Raw genomic sequence first — 20,849 nt, forward strand, 5'->3', positions numbered from 1 at the left:
AAAAATAAATAAATAAATAAATAATCCCACAAACTCACCAACACACAAACCCCTTCAAGGAGCTAACAAAGGCCTGGTTCATTTGGAGCCAGATTAAAACTACCAAGGGGGAAACATTATTCCTGGTAAGCAAGGGGGGAAAGATCCCCTCCATTAAAAACATGAGAGGTCCAGTATTTTGTGACGCAAGCTGCTGCTTTACAGATGTTATACCAGCCCACACATGCAGACGCTGTTCACAAAATGAACAAAATCAAAGGTTCACATTGAATTAGATATCCTTTAAGTCAAACAACACAGTGAAGAGCTACACTTAGGCCAGTATACTGCTACACTTCAGCTCATCTAACAGCAAAGGCTGCAAGGAAACATTGTGGGCTCACACGGAGTTCACACTCACACACAGATGCAGTTACATCTTATTGCAAACATTTTAACCTCAGTCCCCTGCTTTGTTAAAACAAAGCCCTGCTGAGGGAGGATTATATCAGTGCAAGGGTAGCAGAGCCCCACGACCCATGACCTCTAAGGGAGTATGAACTAACAGGAAGTGTCATGGTAAGAAGACACATGATAGGCAGCTTGTAAAAATACTGCTGTGCTGGGACAACACATTTACTTTCTGCACATGACGAGCAGCAGGATATCGTAAGCGCACCAGTAGCTCCTGCTGCCAACAAGAGCAAAGATAACAAGAGCACATGGGCATTTGAATCATTCAGCTTCACAGCTTTACAGATGTGGGCCTCGTTGCTAAGGGTAGCCGAGATAGCATTAGCATTAAGTAGGGTTGCTGCTAGCAGTCAACCAAACCGTCAATGAGGATTTTACTTTTCATTGGTCGGTTGTTCATTATCCCAAACTTAGAAAGCGAATATACACCTTATACATATATATAAGAAAGTTCAACACAGTGAAGCTTTCTTTAAGGTCCCACAAAATTCTTATATTGCCAAATGTATTCACTCATCCATCCAAATCACTGAATTCAGGTGTTTCAATCACTTCCAGACTGTTCTACAAACATCTGTGAAAGAATCGGTCGCTCTCAGGAGTTCAGTGTGGATGGATACCACCTGTACAGCAATTCCAGTCATGAAATTTCCTTGCTACTAAATATTCCAGTCAACTGTTAGTAGTATTCTAACAAAAAGGATGCAATAGAAACAACAGCAACTCAGCCACTAAGCAGTAGGCCATATATAATAACAGAGCAGAGTTTGGTGGAGGGGGGTTTAGGGTGATGGTTTTTTTAGGAGTTGGCCTCAGTCCTTTAGTTCCAGTGAAAGGAACTCTTAATGCTTCAGCATGGGAAGCCATTTTGGACAATTTCATGCTGCAAACTTTGTGGGAACAGTTTGGGAATGTCCCCTTCCTGTTCTAACATGACTGTGCACCAGTATGTCCATAAAGAAATGGATGAGCGAGTTTGGTGTGGAAGAACTTGACTGGCCTGACTCTACCTTTGTGATGAATTAGAGTAGAGACTGCGAGCCAGGCCTTCTCGACAACAACAGTGTCTGAACTAACAAATGCACTTCTGGATGAATGGTCAAAAATTCCCATAAATGTCCCTAAACCTTGTAGGAAGCTTTCCCAGAAATGTTGAAGCTGTTACCGCCGCAAAGGGTGGGCTGACATCATAGTAAACCCTATGGATTAAGAATGGGATGTAGCTCCAGTTTATGTGTGTGTGAAGACAGACAAGTGAATACTTTTGGCAATACAGTGCATGTTTGTCTGCATACAGACTTCAACTTGGACAGTGAACAGAGCAGGGTTTTCACCCATGGCAATCGTGCTCCTGTGCAGTCCTCCAAAATTCAACTGCAAATTGCTGGATGCGGATGATCACTCAAATGCTGATTAACAAGCTGGACCAGAATAGAAGAAGAAAAAAAATCTAAAATAATAATGCAGCATGAAAAAGACAAAGTAGCTGCAATGGATACTTTTGTTTTCAATACTTGGTTTCACTTTAGCTCTTTGTATGTTCTGTGCTGATGATAAAGGGTAGCCAACAAACTGGCAGACATAATCTGTAATCTGCTATATTGACAACAAATACACTGCAGATACTGCCTTCAAACTGCCTGCAGACTGTGTTCACGCTAGGGCTGGGCCATATTATACCGTTCACGGTAATACCGGTATAATGTTAGGCAACGATAGGAAAATGAAATATCGCGATAGAATGGGAGTAAAACGCGCATGCGCAGTGCCTTTGTTTTCATACGCACATGGCCGATTGTTGAGTGAAACAGATGAACCAGAATTGGTTTGTAAAAATGGTGCAACTTCAGTGATGTGGAACTGGTTTGGTGTTTGTCCGTCAGATACACAACAAAGCACATTTTTTTGCAGAACATGCAAGCGGCCGTCGTTATTGTCGTATTTGTCGGACTAAGATGCTCTTAAATCTGGGAGTAATCTGGGTCCTAAACTCCGTATGCTTCAGGTCAAACGAACACTGCAGCAGAGTTAAAAACTGTCTAAATTCTTTCATCTTTAATAAAACGATCAGCATTGCTGCTTTACCAGGTGTAACTATAAAGTTTAACTTCCAGGCATCCATGAAAACAAAAGTTATTACATTTAACGGAGTTAGAAGTTAGCAGGAAGCTAGCGGAAGTTAGCTCGCTAGTTTCGCTAGTTACCCAAGCATGATATTGCATGTTCTGACTGAGAGATTTCTGAAAAAAATCAAACGTACAGCTCTGCTATCACTTCCAACATAAATGAAGACAGGAAACTAAACAGCAGTGACGTTTGTAGGGTTACTGAAGTTGGGCTAGCTGGTATATAATGATGTGCTACGTGATCGCTAGCGACACAGCTATGTTAGCATAACATAAACAGTGAAGCTGGAGGACGAACACTAACACTTTTCCACTTATAAAAGTTAACGTGAAGGTTCTTCATGGTTAGAGACAAATGCAATCGCATGGCAGGATGTTGTAAACGGACCAAACTTCAGTCAGGAGAACAACTGAGATAATCCATCCACAATACGAGGTTAGTCATTAATATACTGCAACAACATGGGAATAGAGCAGCTGCCAGAGAATTCAACATTAATGAATCAATGGTACAGAAGTGGAGGAAGCAAGAAGAATGAGTTTAATAAAGTTTGATTTATCTGACTGCTTTGTTTCGCTTAATGTGCCTTATAATCCTGTGCACCTTATGGTCCGAAAAATACGTACTGCACACTGCAGTTTAATGTTGCCAAGCACCTCTTTTTAACTTCAGTGGATATTATACATGGTTATGCTCAGGATATGTCAGCCCATTTCTACTGGAAATGCCTTTTGGTTAAACTTTCAGCAAGGAATTTGCATTTGCACTGTTACATTTTTATAAAGCTTTAATGTACATAAAAACCAGCTTCTTGTTTAAGTGAAAATAAATGGAAGGTTGTCTTTTTGCGCTAGTAATGTTGTGGAGTTGTATTTTGGCTCGCATCAATTATATCGTCGGTTATATCGTTATCGCAAATTTTCAAATATATATCGTGATAAATACTTTTGGCCATATCGCCCTGCTCTAGTTCACGCTACATCTGCTCAAACCTAAAACAAGCCTTAGCTGGCTCAACAAAACCTAAGACCACTGTTAGAAATACCGGGTAACTTTCTGCTTCAGGCTCTGTGTGTGCTCACACAAAAAGAGGCATTTCACAGGTAATATGACTCTTCTTGCACACAAAGTGAACCGTGGGAATGCGACTCAGTCCAGTCACAGACATTATGACAAAATGGTGATTAAAAATAAAAAAAGTGAACTATACAAGTAAAATGCAACAAGAAACTGATAAATCATTGAATTGAAATTATTAATCTGGTGATCTAACAGACAGAGTAATACAATAAACATTTTAATTCAAGATATTATCTTGATACAAGTTATATACAAGACATTTGCAGAGCTCTCAGTCATAGTAAGCATGTTAGAAGAATAGACAAAACTAAAACATGACAATACTAATATAAATTGTGAATTATAAATTATACCTCTTTTACAAGAGGGTGGCACACAAGGAGAATCTAATTATATTACAGATATTGCACATTTCTCACTGTGGGGTTATTATTGCACATGGTGAGAAACTTTAGCTTTTTGGAAGATCAAACAAAACTTTTTATTGATTGCACAGATACTCCTGATGGTGTCCCGTCTTCTACTTACTTCAATTCCAGCAGTGTAAAACCAAACAAATATAGAAACATTTGTACACTAAAATGACTAATGTACAATGTCATCATTTCTATGACAATGTGTAGACCGTTTGCGCTTTGTTCAGTGGTTTTAGTAAGGTACGGCTTAATAACTTGCACATATAAAATCTCTAACAGAAAATCTGTATCGCACTTAAAACATGCTGTCAGTAAAAATCAGTAAACACGTGGCGCTTCTAGACAATTTTAAACCGAAATTTAGACCAAGTCTCCATGGTAATATAGCCAGGTAGAAAGAGAGCAACTTTCAAGTCTGACTTTAAGCTTGACATAGCGTGCTAACATGCTAATCCTGCTTTATAGCACATTCCTCAGGTGTGGGATCATTGCAGGAGGGCAAGAAAGTCAAAAGTACTTTCTGCAGGCAAACATTCACTTATCATTCATCAGGTTTATCCACAGCTTTGCAACATACAAAGAGTCCAATGTCAGCCACTTAGCATGGTCATTCAATCTGACATTAACAGTATCCTTGCTGGATACAATCATTACCACAGTTCTATTTGTGCATCCACATGTAGAGTAGTAATGGGAAAAGATGACTGATAAAAATATTCCAATTAGGTACTCCCAAAACCTAAGGTCATATGTGAAAACAGCCTGGGAATACTAGGAAAATCTTTAGTTGACAGACATTAAGTACCCAAGTACTTAAATTAATACTACTCTTCTGAGACCAGAATTTCTTAAGAAATTCATAATGAATTAAATGCTTGTTGCAGACCCTACTTTGTTAGCCTTGAAGATTTAAAAAAGGTAGAAGTTCAGGTTTTCCAGTTTTGTACCTGAGTCCAGCAGCAGCTTGCCAGGGGCCTGAACTTTTAACATGCCTGTCCAACATTCAGCTTTGGCCTACCATAGCAACCTCGTTTTCCCAGGACTCCCCCCCCCAGGGGGTATAATGGGACTTAAAGGGGGGGGGGGGGGGGGGGGGGGGAGTCCATTTAGGGGAGGGGAAAAAGGGTGTTTCTAGGGAAACTGAGCGTTCACTGTTCTCCAGCAGCCTCCATGGTTGCCACTTGGCAACAGTTGACTGTCGGCATTTCAAAATGCTGCTTTTCATGCTTGTCTGTGTGTCATGAAAAGACACACACACAGACACACACACACAGACACACACAGAGTAAGAAAAGAAACCCAGATAGTGTCATCACAGCAGATGCTTCTCATATTGTTGCCTCTGGAGCCAAAAACCAAAGCTGACTGATGTCATGTGGATTATATTAAATTCTTCTCCCTTCAAATCACAATTCAGGATGAATGGCCACCTGACTGCAGCTAAGCAATGCAAGGGACAATACAGAAAAACTTAGGAGATTTCTAATTGCCATCCCCTTAATCTGCTACTAAATCACCACATTTCAACATGAAAACAGTCATGTATGCTCAAAAAGTTTTCAAAAGCAGTTTTCTCAATATGAAAGCCTGGACTGACAAGGTTATCTTCCAGATGGAGGACACTCCCTCTTCCACCACACCCACTCACCTGTCGTTTCTCTGAGTCTACAGCCAAAACACCAGCTGTTTTCCAGCTAACAAACAAGAGAACGGAAGAGACACCCGCCCCCCCTCTCGCTCTCGCTCTCCCCCCCTCTCCTCGAGGTATGCCTACGTGTCTCTAAGCTCCCACCCTTTCCTTACAATCTCCTGTCTGGTTGGCCGGTCTTTTCAGCCTCCTCTTCAACAAAAGAAACAAAAAGAAGGCATGGCCACGTTCTCTTTATGAAGAGAAAGAAAAGCGTGGGGAATGCAGAACACCATTTTTAAAGCTGCAGAGACCAAAAAGCAGAAATTATCTGCAAGCGAGACAAAAAAAGGAAAGTAAAAAAAGTTTTCTTGCATTTCTGTGGAGCATGCAGAGGAACGACCAGGTAACTTCAGCCACAAAAAGCCAGAAACAAAAAGCCTCAGTTTCATTTTGAGTTGAGTTCTGGATCAGTTTTCAGCCAAAGCATGCAAAGTGAATTTAACAAAAAAATAAAGAAATAAAAAAATTACGAGTATGCATGTGGCATGTTCATATACTCCTGCAGCTGCAGGATACCTGGAATTTAACACCATCCATCCATCCATCCATTCGCTACCGCTTATCCTTTTCAGGGTCGCGGGGAATTTAACACCATGCTGCCAAATCTTTTTCACTGCAGGAACATAACGTGCAACAATTATCTCAGGTTCTGTTTCCAGTGAAAGCCAAATTGTTTTTAAACACACTGCATGTTAATGTCCATTGTGGCATAATTATTTACCCTCACATACTGATTACAGATACCTAATGATACATGCCTGAAGACCAATTAAATGTTGTGCTGCTGCTCTATATTTCAATCCTGTCATTTTCACAGTAAAGTTCTTATTCTGTCACCATATTCTTTGGTTTTGTGATTTCATAACCACAATTGTACTTTGTGTAACAGTATTAAGTTTATAGTTTGTTTGTTTTTTAAATTTCTACAATTTTATTAGTCAGTTCTGCCAGCAAAGCTCACTGTGGTATAGTGATGTGTTACCGTCTGGCATGGTGGCAGCCAAAACCTTAACAGTGAGACTTCCACTGAATCCAAAGTGGCTGATGTCATGTTACAAAACAACAGTGACTGGGTAATGAATATAAATAAATCTTGAACACATTGGATATCATGCATCTCCATCTCCAGTTGTGTAAAGACAGCACAAAAGAAATGTGAGCATCTTTCATTCTGGCATGTTTACTTTGCCTCAGGTCCATTTTGGCTCACATACCAATATGACTTTAAACAACACCCAGCACTACACACAGTTTCCAGACAAGGAAACTGTGCGTAGTTTTTGCAGTTTCCTAAAAAGCCTCTTATCTTGTGTCTACATTGATGTGGGTTTATAATTAGGGTCTATTACAACCAGACTTTGATTGCAGGATTAAAGCCCAGGTTAGGTTAGGCCTTAAAAAAAAAAAAAAAAAAATTCTTCCATACTTTGGACCTCACGAAGGTACAAGAACAAAGGCCAAGTGTGAGATTGCGTGGTTCAGGTAAAGGCAGAGGTCATATCTTCTCTTTGTGAGTACACTGACAAAGCTCTTCTCATCCATGTCAACCTATCGCACAGCAGGGCCTCGTTCTTTCAGGGCCTTCTACAAACGGCTGCTTCAGCGCAGAATGACAGGATGCTGAAACAAATGAGAGCTGCAGAAAGTGTTGAGTGCTGAGTTAGGAGCAATGAATGGAGAGGAAGAGATGGATGAAACTGCAGAGTTACGGCATGAATTAAAGTATGGCATCACTTTCCCCACAATTCAGACAGACAGAGCTGTGTTTATGGGTTAGCTCCATTATTACAACGTTGTTTTATCAGATTAGTAAAGAAAACTGCTGTGAGAATATGGTGTGAATAGAGCCTGAGGCAGACAGAGACAAACCAGGTTTTGTTTGTACCATAGTGCCTGTAGCCGTCACCATCGGGTCACACGTTTAGCAGCAAAATCATAAATGGTGCCACACAGTGTACAAACATGAACAGGAAGTAAATGCAGACCAATCTTTACTTCTGTATTTGTCACAAAGAAGCAGCTTTCATTCAGAATTAGTAATAAAAGAATATTCTGCATTGCAATTGGGAACTAAATGTGTAATGCAGCTGCAAAATTCCTGTAAAAGCTGATCCAGATCTGACAGTGAATATGCACATTTTAAATCTGCTGCCATCTCACGTAAACAGTAAACTTCACTTGATTCATTTCAATATTCTTTAACCAATTGAGTTTTATTTGCATAGCACCAAATCACAACAACAGCCAACACTAAACTACTATATCAAACCAACATGAGACCTTTTCATTTTTAGCTCAATGTTCGACATGAATCCCCTCGTACGTCTGTGGTGTCAGGCAGCACAAGAGTTCGGTTGTAGTTTTCAGTTACCTCACTGCAACTCAGGAGGTAGACTGTGTTTGGGCAAACCACCGTGTCACGTGTACTCCTGCTTTGAGACTGACCTTGTGCAAACACACTAGCCGCATTCAAGAGGGAGCAACTGTAAGCACATACACGCACACGCCAAAGAGCAAGGGGTGGAAGCACACAGCCCATTGTAATAAGTTAATAATCCACGTAACTACAGAGCACTTCACTTGCTGCTTCAAAGGGCTTTTGACTATCAAATCCATTTTACATTCCATAGCACTGCCTGTATCTGGGTCTCCATTTACATATCTGAATAATGAACAAACTCGTCTGTCTAATTAAATCCAGAGGCGCTCCTCAGTCACCAAAAAAGGCTTTTCAGAGCCAGATAATGTGTACAGTAGAGCACAAACTGTCCAGTTTGGGGCTTCGAATTAATGTCCGCCATAACCATCGTTAAAATGCTGGTAGGTTAAACTAGGTTACAAAAATCGAGAAGTGCATGCCTAGCCCAAGCGTCGGAAATATTGTGCCACGTGCCGCAGAATGCGATGTCAAAAATCACGGCGCAACAGAGTAAGCTTGAAACATCATTGGGGTGAGGGGAGGTAGACACCGTGGAAGAGCGACACAGAGTAATAATAAACAATGATCAAATGTGTAGTGTTGCATAAATACATAGGAGGCTTTATGGGCAGCCCCCAGCAGACTGGGCCTATTACAGCGTAACTAAAGGTCACAGACTCATCAGCCTGTAAGCTTTATCAAAAAGGAACGTTTTAAGCCTAATCTTAAGCACAGAGACTGTCTCCCAAATCCAAACAGCTGGTTTCACAGGAGGACCAGCTCTCAGGTTCTGGAAGCTGAACGCTCTGCCTCCCACTCTACCTTTAAACATCCAAGGAGTCAAAAGTAAGCCAGCGGTTCGAGAGTAAATAGCTCTATTGGTGATGACATGGCCCCATGAGGTCTTTGAGATGAGATGGGGTCTGATTTTTCAAGACCTTGTATGTGAGGAGAGGTATTTTAAACTAGATTCTGGATTTAACAGGGAGTCAATGAAGAGAAACTAATATGGGAGAAATCTGCTCTCTTTCTAGTCCCTGTTGGTACTCTTGCTGCACCATTTTTGATCAACTGGAGGCTTTTTAGGAAGTTGTTAGAATACCTGATAATAATGAATTAGTATCCCGGCATTTTTGACCAGTTACCCAGCAGACAGTGTTGGTGTCTGCTGGGTAACGTTGTGTGACAGCCGGAGGAGGCAAAGACGGCATTCTTGGTATCAATACTGTTGCAAATGAGTATCTAATGTAATAGTAATTTTTATTATCAACTTCTGATTCAACCTTATATAAATAACCCTAGCTGTAACACTACGGGATCTCTTCAATTGATTTGCATCAGTCTGTGGTGAAACGTATGGCACCGCGCAGTAGGGGCTCATGTATCAGATTCCATGTCTGTCTTTTATCCCTCCTCTCAGGGTTTGCAACACCAGCATATAGTCCTTAATCTTGGTGCATCTGTTGGCCCACAAAGCTCCATTAAACAGCCGGACCACTCCGATAAGGTTATTGACTTAATGCTCAGTGACATAATTAAATTGAGTATTTAATCTGGCCACTGGAGTGGAGGAGCCCCCGACCCCCGCCAGACAAGAAGAGTGTTCATATCTTGCTGCCATTACAAATAATTTCTACTCTGATCGCTATTGAGGTGACCAGACTGGCTGAGAGTTGTCCTTTCCTGTCATCTGCAATAAAAACTAGAGCTGTGCCATATCATGCCTACATGCCTGAGAGCCCTGTGTCAGCCTCTAATCACAATTCAGTACCTAAAAGAGAGCCTCCAACAAAGCACTGTAGTCTGCAAACTATGTGAGAAAACTGTTCCCGCTGAAGGTGGAAGCCATAAATATGTTTCACCACTTCAGGCAAAAATACGCCATCAAATACAACCAGGTTACAAAGGAGAAGATACTAGCAGGTGGTGATGTGTGACCAAAATGACTGACTCAAATGAGCATCACTGGAATAATCGCTAGTTCCACTCCACACGACAGGAAGAGCAAACGGTAGATGGAAATTACTGATAACCAAAACTTTAAGCAGATTATTAAAAGCTTCACCTACAATCCCAGTCAGAAATATTTTACAAGGTTACTTTAGCCACTGTTAAAGTGTTAAGCAGTTATTTTTCACTTAAAATGTCCAGGGGAAAAACTGGCTAGACTACTTTTGTGCTTACAGTTGACTTCAGTGGGAAATCTACGTTGTCCCTTCGACCGTAGCTGGAAACCCCTCTTAACCCTCCACTCAACCTGACGTGCACTACCCAAGAAAATTAACTATAGGTTGGGTCAATGCAACCTGCAACGATGTCCGTGAGCGTGGTGGTTTTTCCTTTATTTATTATTTTTTCCAAACGGTGCAGACAATTTACATTACAATGCATCCACTATGCTGACCAGGCGTCAGACTTCAAGCGGATGTCAAAAAAGTGTAACAGGAAGGACGACTCGGCCAACAGGTTTCCAGCAGAGTATAATCTAGGCTTAACCTTCAAGCTGTGACAAGGCTGGCAATACAGAGGTGACAAACTTCCTCCTCTTTTTCTACATTTTTCACAACCAAGACTTCAAAGAGAAAACGATCTGAAAATGTCTCCCTTTATCCCATCTTTAAACTAAAATTACACCTTCCCCCTGCCTTCCTTTAACCTGTAAACATTTGCTGATTTCAGGCATACCCCAACAATAACCACTTGGTACCTTTTAGAGAAAACGTCACACTTTCCGTACAGTATTCACAGATGCTTCATCAACGCCTAAACTGATGAGCTGCTGCTGTGAACAGCCATCCACAGTTCATCAAACCTTCATCCGGCCTTGAATTCTCCCCACCTGTTCATTACAAGAATGACAGCAGACACTAACCGATACAAAGCTGTTCCTTTAGTAAGGCAGTGTTTGCCTTCCCTTCAGCTCATGACACCACCTGACAATGGTTTGCTGTGAGGATATTGGTTTTGACACCACATGCTCCTCCATTTGCCAAAACGAGAGCATTCAACACCCAGCCCCCATCACCTTTTGACCTCTGGCACCTTGCTTGTGAGAGAGTTTGTGAGGTGAGTGTGGTTTATTAGAGAGGCACTTAACAACCTCTGTTGCTACAAATCCTGGCTGTTGAATGCTGACATCTTTCAAGGCGCTCACCAATTATTACTTAAGTCAGTCCTGTTATGCATGAGACCTGTTCAGTTATACCGAGAAATCAAGTCAAAAAGCTGTAGGTACAGAAAGGTAAGAGCACACTTGCTACTATACTGTTAGAATGAAACATCTGAAGAAAATGGCAACCAAGCACTGATATTTTCATGTAAAGTTTTCTCCTGTGCATATTCTAAACTAAAATTACTGCAACAATAAATAGCTGTTCATTTATCTTGCACCTTTTTAAAACTCCAATTTTCTTCCATTTTTGGCCGCTGGAGGTCGAGCATTTATACCCCATAAGGACCCCATAATGAGGACATTTACAAGCTCATTTCACAAGACCAGAAAGCTCCGTTTCCTGCTGACTGACTGTATCCATGTACAAGCAAGAAAACATGTCAGCTACTGGTTTTGCTGGTCAACAGCATTTCACTCAGGGACAATGAAAATACGTGCCCCACTTAAGTCAGCCAGACCCTACTTTAGCTGTTGTAATACCAACACATGATGAAAGAACTATACAAAGACTGCAAGAAGTGACGAGTTTTATCAGATGGGAAAAAAGAGAAAAACAAAACTTTGACTCAGTCAGCTGGACTACACCAGAGTCTGAACTAAAGTCCATGTTTGGTTGTTGTTTTGCTGTACCGCCCTGCATCGCTGCAGCCTCTGGCTTTCACAATTTAGCTGCTTGAAAACCTGAAGAAAGACTGCCAGTCACTTTTTATTTCAAGATGCTAACAGCAACAAGCAGCTCATGATGGTTCTCCCAGCCTTGGCAACACTCTGAAATACATGAGCAATTATTGCCATTATAATTAGGAGGATCGTAATAAACCTTCAGCTCTGTGATGAGGCAATAAAAGACACTACACAAGACAGGCCGAGCATGATCCATGGTCACACACTCACAGTCCCTCTTTTGGAGAGCCCCCGTGACACCTGTACCAGAGTGTATATTAATATCATAATGACATTTTACACAAGCAGCTACAAACTAACACAGACCCAGATCTGACCTTTGCCTTTAAAGAATATCATTAATAGATGAGGACAAGATCTCTCTCTTCTGGTTTTCCGATTAAAAGCCTCTCCAGGCAACACTTTCGCGTTGAGAACAAACTGTTGTCTTATGATGGGATTAAATATTTTTATGCTAGTTTGGGCTCAAAACTGACTCTGACATTTTATTTTGAAAAACTAAATTTGTTTCGTCAATGAAAAAGAAATTCTGTTTTTTTTGTTTTTGTTTTGTTTTTTTAAATCAACGGACCGAACACTCAACAGATAAAAAAAAATAAAAGGGGGGTGACTTTTAAAAAAAAATTATATTTGCACTCAAGTAATAAAATAAAATAAAAAAAGACGCATAATGTCCCATAAAAAGCAAGGAGTGGAGCAGCGGTTCCTGGAGGACGTGTACGGAGTGAGTTCACTTCAACGCTAGCTAACCCAACTCTCATCAACCTGCTCCAACTGCTCCACCACTAATAGCGAAAAGTCTGTAAATAACCAATAAGGAGCACGTGTGTGTGGATTTGTGTGAAATCCACATAAATATTGGTAAATAAAGGTTTTCACCCATTTCCCCGACATTACTGATCACAAGGCAGAAGTTTGAACACTTAGAGGAAAACAAGTGGGAAAAAAATCCCAGTTTGATTTCAATGGGACAGATTTTCAGAGACTCACAGCACAGCCCTCACCCACACTCACCGTGCTCTGTGTACAACTCTTCGGTCACTCAGCTCTGGTTTACTCCTCCTTACAGCGAAGTTTTAGTAAAGTATCCAATTTTTCCGCAGCCGGTGCTTGTGCAGACAAATTAGCGGGCAAGAAAGCGAATCCTCCTCGATATTCCTGCCGCTCAGTCCATGCTTGGAAATTTCCTGTCAGGCTTCCAACTTTCACAACTTTACACACCTAATTTACTGATGAAAAACAGCATGGTTACTCCATGTAGCAAAAAAAAGTTTCCCCTGGTTCTCTGCTTGGTTTCATTCAGCAGCTCTCTGCCTCCACATGCGCCCTGTAAGCAACAGTGAGAATACTTCGCTCAGCGCCCAGCTCTCCACAGGCGTAAAAAGGGGGCTGGCGAAGGGAGGACACATGACGCTCCCTTCAAGTGCTCCTCGTATTTTACACAACCACGTGCGAACGTAAGGTAATCTGTGTTAAATAGCAGTGACCAGCTTTAGCTGCACAGTGAGAATGTGAAATTCACAGAGAAACCCCGGGATCCCCCCACTGACATGACCGCTGCAGACAAAATAGAAAAAGTCTGTTGCTTTATTACGCATTCAGATTGTGTATCATGTTTTTAAAAAGTAACTATGTAATAAAGTAACTAATTACTTTTGAAAATAAGTCATCAGTAAAGTCGTTACTTTCTTGGAGAAGTAATGAGTAATTAGTAACTAATTACTATTTTCAAGTAACTTGACCAACACCAATATGTGCTTCTTAAAAGATTTTGAGTGGTTTTGTCTTTTGTTGTTCACCAGACCACAACCTGCGAATTTAAATAGATAACTTTCACTCCATTTTCATATTTGTAGTACAAAAACCAGTGACTGTTAGGATGGAAAGTTTATTGAACGCAATAACAATAGTGTAAAGTCTGTACTTCCACCAGTTCCTGAATGCAGCATCAGTTGCTAGAGAGCCGGCTGATGCATGGCAGACCCCTTCTGGCCAACAGGAAACATGCATGGACTACATCTGCCAGTGTGACCATAGACTTTATTACATCAAATAGTCCTGCTTTAAGAAAAACTGACGTCCATTTTTCCAGCCCCAGGAATCTATCTGAGATCAAATATATTCAGAGAGACTCAAAGGGCCAAATATGTGATAAAAACACAATCATCAGAATAACTCTTTCAATATTGCAAATGTATGTTGCTGAGAATTCATAAAGTCAACATACAGAAATATTAATAGATAATCTTTTGCTGACTGGTTTGAAAAAAACAAACAAGCAGCAGTTGTTTACTATAGTGAACCATGAAACAAACATTCACAACACATTAAGTCAGCGTGACTGGAACTGTTTGTTGTGTGGGATGACTGTGGTGTTATTCAGGGTCCAGTTCTTATCCACTGTTCAGTTTAGAGATGCCATGTCACACTGCGGATCAACAGAGACCACACAGAGATCACAAAACCCGCTCCACACACTTTTTATCCTCAAGGAGAGTCTCTCTCTGAATCTTTGTCTTCTCCTGTGAAAAGAAGCCTTTTATCTTACCCTTTTTAATTCTCCTGTAATGAGGGTTGAAGCTAGATAAACTTCAAAGATCACACTCAGCCCCACCCACCACGGCACTTGTTAAATCCCCCCGAGCTCTAATACAAGACAGTAGAGTCTGTTCTGCTCTCACTATGTACACTCATATTATAATAATCATGTATATTTATCAGGGACATTTGCATCCAGAGCATGGAGCTCTTTTTGTGTCACAAAAGAGTTGTACGCGATGCACACACTACAGCACAGATGAAATTAGTGCAAAAAAATAAGATCATATTTTTTAGACATTGCTATTTCAGATAACTGAATTATTTCTTTTTGATTATGCAAAGATCCTCAAAACCTCACTGAAACATCAAAGAAAGTATATTTACATATAGTCTACACAAGAATATCTCTCGAGAAGATAGAAGCCACATTTTATTAATATAGGGTTGGGTTCCTGTTTTCTTTTCATGCCACTTCATAGTCTTAGCTTCTTAGCTTTATATCATGCACATTAAAAATATTAAACATTATTGTAATCTATCACCCTTCTCTGGCTGCTTGCATGTACAACACAACCAATGACTGATCAAGCACCTCTCCTTCAGGTGAGTGGCCCAGAGACATCCAGTGCCCTTGGGTCCAAGCCGTTCTCAGGTTTGTTCCCCCATTTTAAAAAGCCTTGTTATCCTTGTAAGGAAGAGTACTCCCTTACTTGTATTATAACTTGTACAGCACTTTAGGAGCACTTTATGTAACATCACACTTTAACCCTCTGGGTTTGTTCAAAATCACGACCCTTTCAGCTTGTTTGTGGCCAAAAGTGTCCACCAACAGATTAGGTTTTATTACTTTTATGGGGGTTTTTTTGCCATTTTTTCTTCATAAAGCTTTTAACTAACTTCAGTTTTTTTCATAAATATAAAATAGTTATTACTTTTCACATTTTTAACCCTTTAAACACCAGTTTGTTTGTCCACTGCACTAGCTGGAAGACAACATCACATCTCGCAATTTTCTATAATTGCATTGCTACTGGAATTTCTTGTATTATTAATAGTAGAGTCTGGGGCATGTAATTGATTCACATCAACATTGATTATAATGCATTGTTATTTTTGTGCAGGGAGAGCAAAAACATAAAAACTCCCTCTCAGCTTGTTCGTGGCCAAAAATGACCACCCCCTGTTTACGTTTACAAAATGCTATAAAATTAATATATATTAAGAATAATTTCCACTTTTTTGGACTTGATTTTTTAGATTAGCACCGGTCCTAGTCATGAAAACCAAAACATAATTCAAATTCAGATATTATACCCTTTGAAAAGCGTAGTAATAATATTATGTATTATTACTACGCTTTTGGGGGAAAATAGTAATAAAGTTCAGATTTTTTAGCATATGAATGATGCAGGTCATCATTGCAGGTCAGTAACAGTAACAGTAATAATGATTTATTTTTACTTTATTATTATTTTTTTCTTTGGGGAGGGGATAAATGACCAAAAAGAAAATCACAAAAGGTGTGTTATTGGCCAGAAAAGCAATTTAATGACCAAATAACCACTGAAATGACCAATAAAATGATCAAAATTTATATTCCACTATGTGTGTTCTTCTGTGTGCATCCTCATTAGCAGCAAGATGTACTAACCACAGTAGAGTGGTTTTTATAGGCACACTTTCTACACCTGGTACAAGGGGCTGCTGTTACAATCCTGGAGGTGCGCCTTTTGCACCTTCTTCTCATTTCGTTGGTGGGGTGTGGGTCACACTCTGGTTCAGACTAATGTATCTTGAGATCAATGGCAGAAGTGGCTGAGAATCAGGGACAAGTGTGTCTTGCAGTTGTTGAGGTCACCAGCATGTGTCCCAGCTCTCCCAGCATCACTCTTCATTTGTAGGTTGTAGAGGACTCCCCCACTTCAGTGAAGTTGTTTCCGGTGGGACAAAGGCATCATATCCCAAGACATCCAGGAGATTGGAGAAAAGAGCCATCAGCCATCAGTTAGTTTTCCTTCTACAACTCGAGGTGCCAACACCCTCTAAGTTATCCAAGCAATATTTGTGCCTATTGTAGTCCAGGATTGCTTCTTGCTTTCACGCATCCTTTATTCCCCATCACTGACTGCTGGTTCCTTGTGTGTTGCTGTCAAAAGAAGCACATTCCTCCGTTGCTTTGGCATGTGGGATATCGCTGTGGTAGTTTTGGTGAAGCCAAAGACAGACAACAAAATCTTCCTCTGTTGCAACTGGAGGAGCTGGGGAGGAAGCTCTGGGTTGTTTCCCCTGTGCCAGTTTTCATCTGAGGAGTTCCTCTGCCAAGGTGACCAAAGGAAAGACGTTGTCCTCGGAGCTCCTCCGTCAGTTGGAGTCTGAACCCCTTTCCCTTCTTTACTTCCTGAGAACTTCCAGTGTTGTCATCCAACATGCTATGTATTGCTTTATTCTGGTTTAGGCTCACATCTCCACTTCATCTATAATCCTCCAATCCTCACACCTTGGCCTCCCGTGCAGCTTTGTAAGGGTGCACAGCAGCTAAAAGATCTCCTTTGTTATAAAAAAAAGTCAAAAGTAGATCTCAGGCTGCTAATGCATGAAACTGCATACAGGCTGAGCCCTGGTTTGATACCAGTGGGCACTGGATTGTAGAGCAGTCTCTCTTCAGTGGTTTTCCTTTCATGAGGGATCCACTCAGTCACTCTCCTCGGTCTCAGAAAATGCTCCTACACTCAAAAAAGTGAAATTTGGTGGTTATTGCATTTACAAGACTCTAACATGTAATTTGAACACAATGAATTTATGTTTCTAAGGTGAACGTAATAAAATCATATAAGATCTACAAGAAATTTACCAACTTAGCGCCTCTTAAATTTATTCTTGTTGATATGACATGATAAAATCTAACAAGAGTGGTTAGCTGCCTTAAAGACTCGCGATATCACAAGATCACGTGAGATTCTAAACAACAAGAGGCAGGAAAGCACATGGTTTGCTTCATGGTCATCTTGGAAAGGTAAGAGTGAATCTATCTTTATCCATCTTGATGAAAATACTTTTTGCACAAAGGTATCATTAGTTTGTCGATTCTTTTCAGTTCTATTTATTCACATTTGTTTTTTTGTTTTTTTTAAAAATATCTGTTTGTTTATGCCATTCTAGCTAGCTAACACGTTAGTGCAAGAATATAGCACAATGTCATGCTAGCACGATAGCCTAATATGAAAGACTTAGCTACTCCAAATATAGATATTGTTTATAACTTAACCTCTGCACATAAGCTAGTTTGGCTCTACCACAGAGACTGTTGTGATAAATTTACATTTTACGTGTGGGTTGTTGAAATTTGTAAGTTTGTAAGTTGCAACTGATGGACAGTGGTTTATTTAACAATTTATGTGTTTTTAGTACATTGAGGAGGAAAGACAAAACATGAACAGATATGTTTTCCTGTTTTTTAATTTTTTTGAAATTAAATATTTTTCTACTTAATAAACTTGGAGACTTGCAGTTCCCTCCTGTAAAGATAATAAATGTTTAATCTTATCAGGTGGTGAAAGGTCTGGAGAGCTGGCAGGCCAGTTCATCAAATTCATGGTGAGCTAATATTTTTCTTAAAAATTATCACATTCCCATGTTAAAAATGTAATATATTCATTTGTAAGTGACATATACTTTTGAGACCAAGAAAACATTGCATTCTGATTTTATGTACACATCATCTAAACTTTCTTGAATTGGGGGTATGGCATGATTAAATTAATACACAAATTACAAAACAATATTAAAATGACAGACTTGTCTAAAATGCATAAATACTATTTGAAAAGATTAAGACTGTAAAACAATAGCCTCTGTATTTCTCACAAATTCCTGGTAATTCAACTAATAGTTCTTTAATCCCACTGCTAGGTCGTTGAGATGGATTTCCGTATATATTTGTTTTTTTCCCCCTCTGTGTATAAAGACTGATGCTGTTGAAATCAGAAGAGAATACATCGCCAAAGGTCTTTGCGTGTACCTGAATGAAGATCCTGAGAAGCTGGTGAAGAATTACCTGGTATGTTAACTTGCCTGTATCCTTAACTAAGGAGATGATCAAAGATAAGCTTGAACTACATACAAAAAGTTTCAGGGGATGGGGTTTTCCTATAAATTACCGGTGGCTGTAAAAAATACCTTTTAAAATAGGAAAAGTAAGAGCTTTAAGTTTCTCACTGGATACTACACACACCATTCTTGAGTGTTTTATACTATCATTATTATAATATCATTATAATAACCTCATTCATACACACATTCATACAAGATTTTTATGTAACATTTACACTTCAATGGATGTATCAGGAGCAACTTGGGGTTCAGTATGTTACCCATTGATAGTTTTAGTATCAGATTAGAGAAGCCAGGGATTAAACCAGTAGACAACTTGCTCTACCTCCTGTGCCACAGTCACCCCTATCACAAGATTTTGAAAGACAGGACATTGTTGAGGTATTGAATGAACTTCTCATGAGTCAGGAAAAATATCGGGCAGTCATTTTTGATTACATTTACATTATTATAAGGCTTGAATGAATAAAGCTTTTAGGTATTTTACATTAATGTAAAACAGATATTTACTTTTAAAACTGTTTGCAATGGACATTAGTGAGAAATCATTATCTTTTTTTTGTTTGTTTTATTGTCACAGGAAGTTGATAAAAAGCATCGCCACTGCCATAGCAGAGACAGTCTTTGGAATCTGTGTCTTTCGATCAGAGGGTGCGGAGCCTGGCGATGACCCTCAGGATGTTGTGATTGTTCTAGAGGGGGTGGAAGTGATGGGTGAGTTGGGCAATGTAGTTTTTGCAGTGACAATGTTGCTTGGTCTGGTCTATTCACTGAACCTGAGCTACCCTCTGGAACTCAGGTACACCTTTGAGGTCCTGCAGAAGATTCTTATGGAATTAGATGCACACGAACTATCCAACAGCACACAAAGTACAGGTTCTCAAAACACTATTTTCTCGTTGAGAAATGTTCCCATTACAACAGCTACACCATGTATCTGGACCATGAACCTAAAATAATTGCAGATATTTTCTTTTTTGAAAGTGCATCTGTTGACCTTCAAAGTAGTTGTATTGGTCATCACCTGCTTCAGCCATTCATTGTTGTTAAAAAATTGTTTTAACAGGTTAACTTTCCACTTTGTCCACTACTTTTTTTCTGTTATGTAACTTGTACTTGCATTTCATGTATTCTTTATACATTATGTGAAATTTGCTATAAATTCAATAAATTGGAGAAAACAAAAAGATGTGTATGACAAATTTTTATTTACCTTTTAGATGTAATAGTGAAATAGTGATGTTAACCAGGCTCTAGACTTTGTTAAATGCTCCAAAAAATTACTCTTTAAATTAACTTAAAATAATCATGGAAAGAATTTCCACGTGATTAAATTGCTTTCTATTAGCATTAAAGACTTGTGTTGGAATAACTTAATTTGTATGAGTTGGTTCAACTCAATTAACTTAAGCTGGGACCAAATTTAGTAAATTAGTTGGAGAAAACCTACTGAATTGAGTTGGAACAAAACTCTTTAAGTTGGATCAACACTATTAAAATATATTGGATCAAAATGCAGTAAATACGTTGATTCATCAATCTTTAATTAAGTTGGTCCAACTTGAGTGCATTAAGTTGGAGTAACAGAATTGCATAATGCTAAAATAAAGCAATTTAATCACGTGGAAATTCTTTCCATGATTTTTTTATGTTCATTTAAAGAGTTATTTTTTTGAGTGTATGTTCTTTTCCATCAGCTGCTCGGCCTCCACCTCCATGCCCCCCAACCCCAATCTTCCCCCAAAGAAGAGGATTCAGGCACTGGCTAGTACTCTTCATCAGTGGTGATGCAGTCAGCTTCTTTGGAGATTGTCCCCTCATCTTCTGGAGAGGAAGTTTCTTCATCTTGGGCAGATGACTTTTCTTCAAGGACAGATGACTGCTGCTGTCCTTGCTCTCTGACCAGATCATATAGGCAGTGCTTGAAGCAGTGATGACCTTCTTGCCATACAGCCAGAATAAATGATCTGGAAGCTGTTAGGCTTACTTACAGCAGTAGCTCTGTCTGCACCTGCAGAAACTCCAGGACACGTTTACAAACTGTTTGTTGTTGTTTGCGCTGCAGCTGCAGCTGCAGCTGCAGCTGCAGGTTTGAACTCTGTAAAATGTCCTGTGATTGGGGTTTTTTTGTTTTTGTTTTTAGAGTTAATATTTTGG

General features: G+C 39.7%; 1 protein-coding gene and 1 long non-coding RNA gene across 3 annotated transcripts in view; one reads left to right on the forward strand and one right to left on the reverse strand.

The window, feature by feature from the left end:
* plxnb1b (plexin b1b) overlaps positions 1 to 13,461 on the reverse strand; it is a 94,768-nt gene extending 81,307 nt beyond the window's left edge. For both annotated transcript variants that reach the window (XM_026169110.2, XM_026169109.2), the window contains exon 1: positions 13,056 to 13,461. The gene's annotated coding sequence lies outside the window, so the exon portion shown is untranslated. The remainder of the gene's footprint in view (positions 1 to 13,055) is intronic.
* A 4,087-nt stretch (positions 13,462 to 17,548) lies between these two features.
* On the forward strand, positions 17,549 to 19,879 carry LOC113021746 (uncharacterized). The gene is made up of 5 exons (XR_013909349.1): positions 17,549 to 17,595; positions 18,130 to 18,176; positions 18,547 to 18,639; positions 19,273 to 19,406; positions 19,492 to 19,879. It is a non-coding gene; the product is annotated as an uncharacterized LOC113021746 (long non-coding RNA).
* Positions 19,880 to 20,849: the final 970 nt, after the last annotated feature.

Source organism: Astatotilapia calliptera, chromosome 5 (assembly GCF_964374335.1).
Source record: "Astatotilapia calliptera chromosome 5, fAstCal68.1, whole genome shotgun sequence".
Taxonomy (NCBI): Eukaryota; Metazoa; Chordata; class Actinopteri; order Cichliformes; family Cichlidae; genus Astatotilapia; species Astatotilapia calliptera.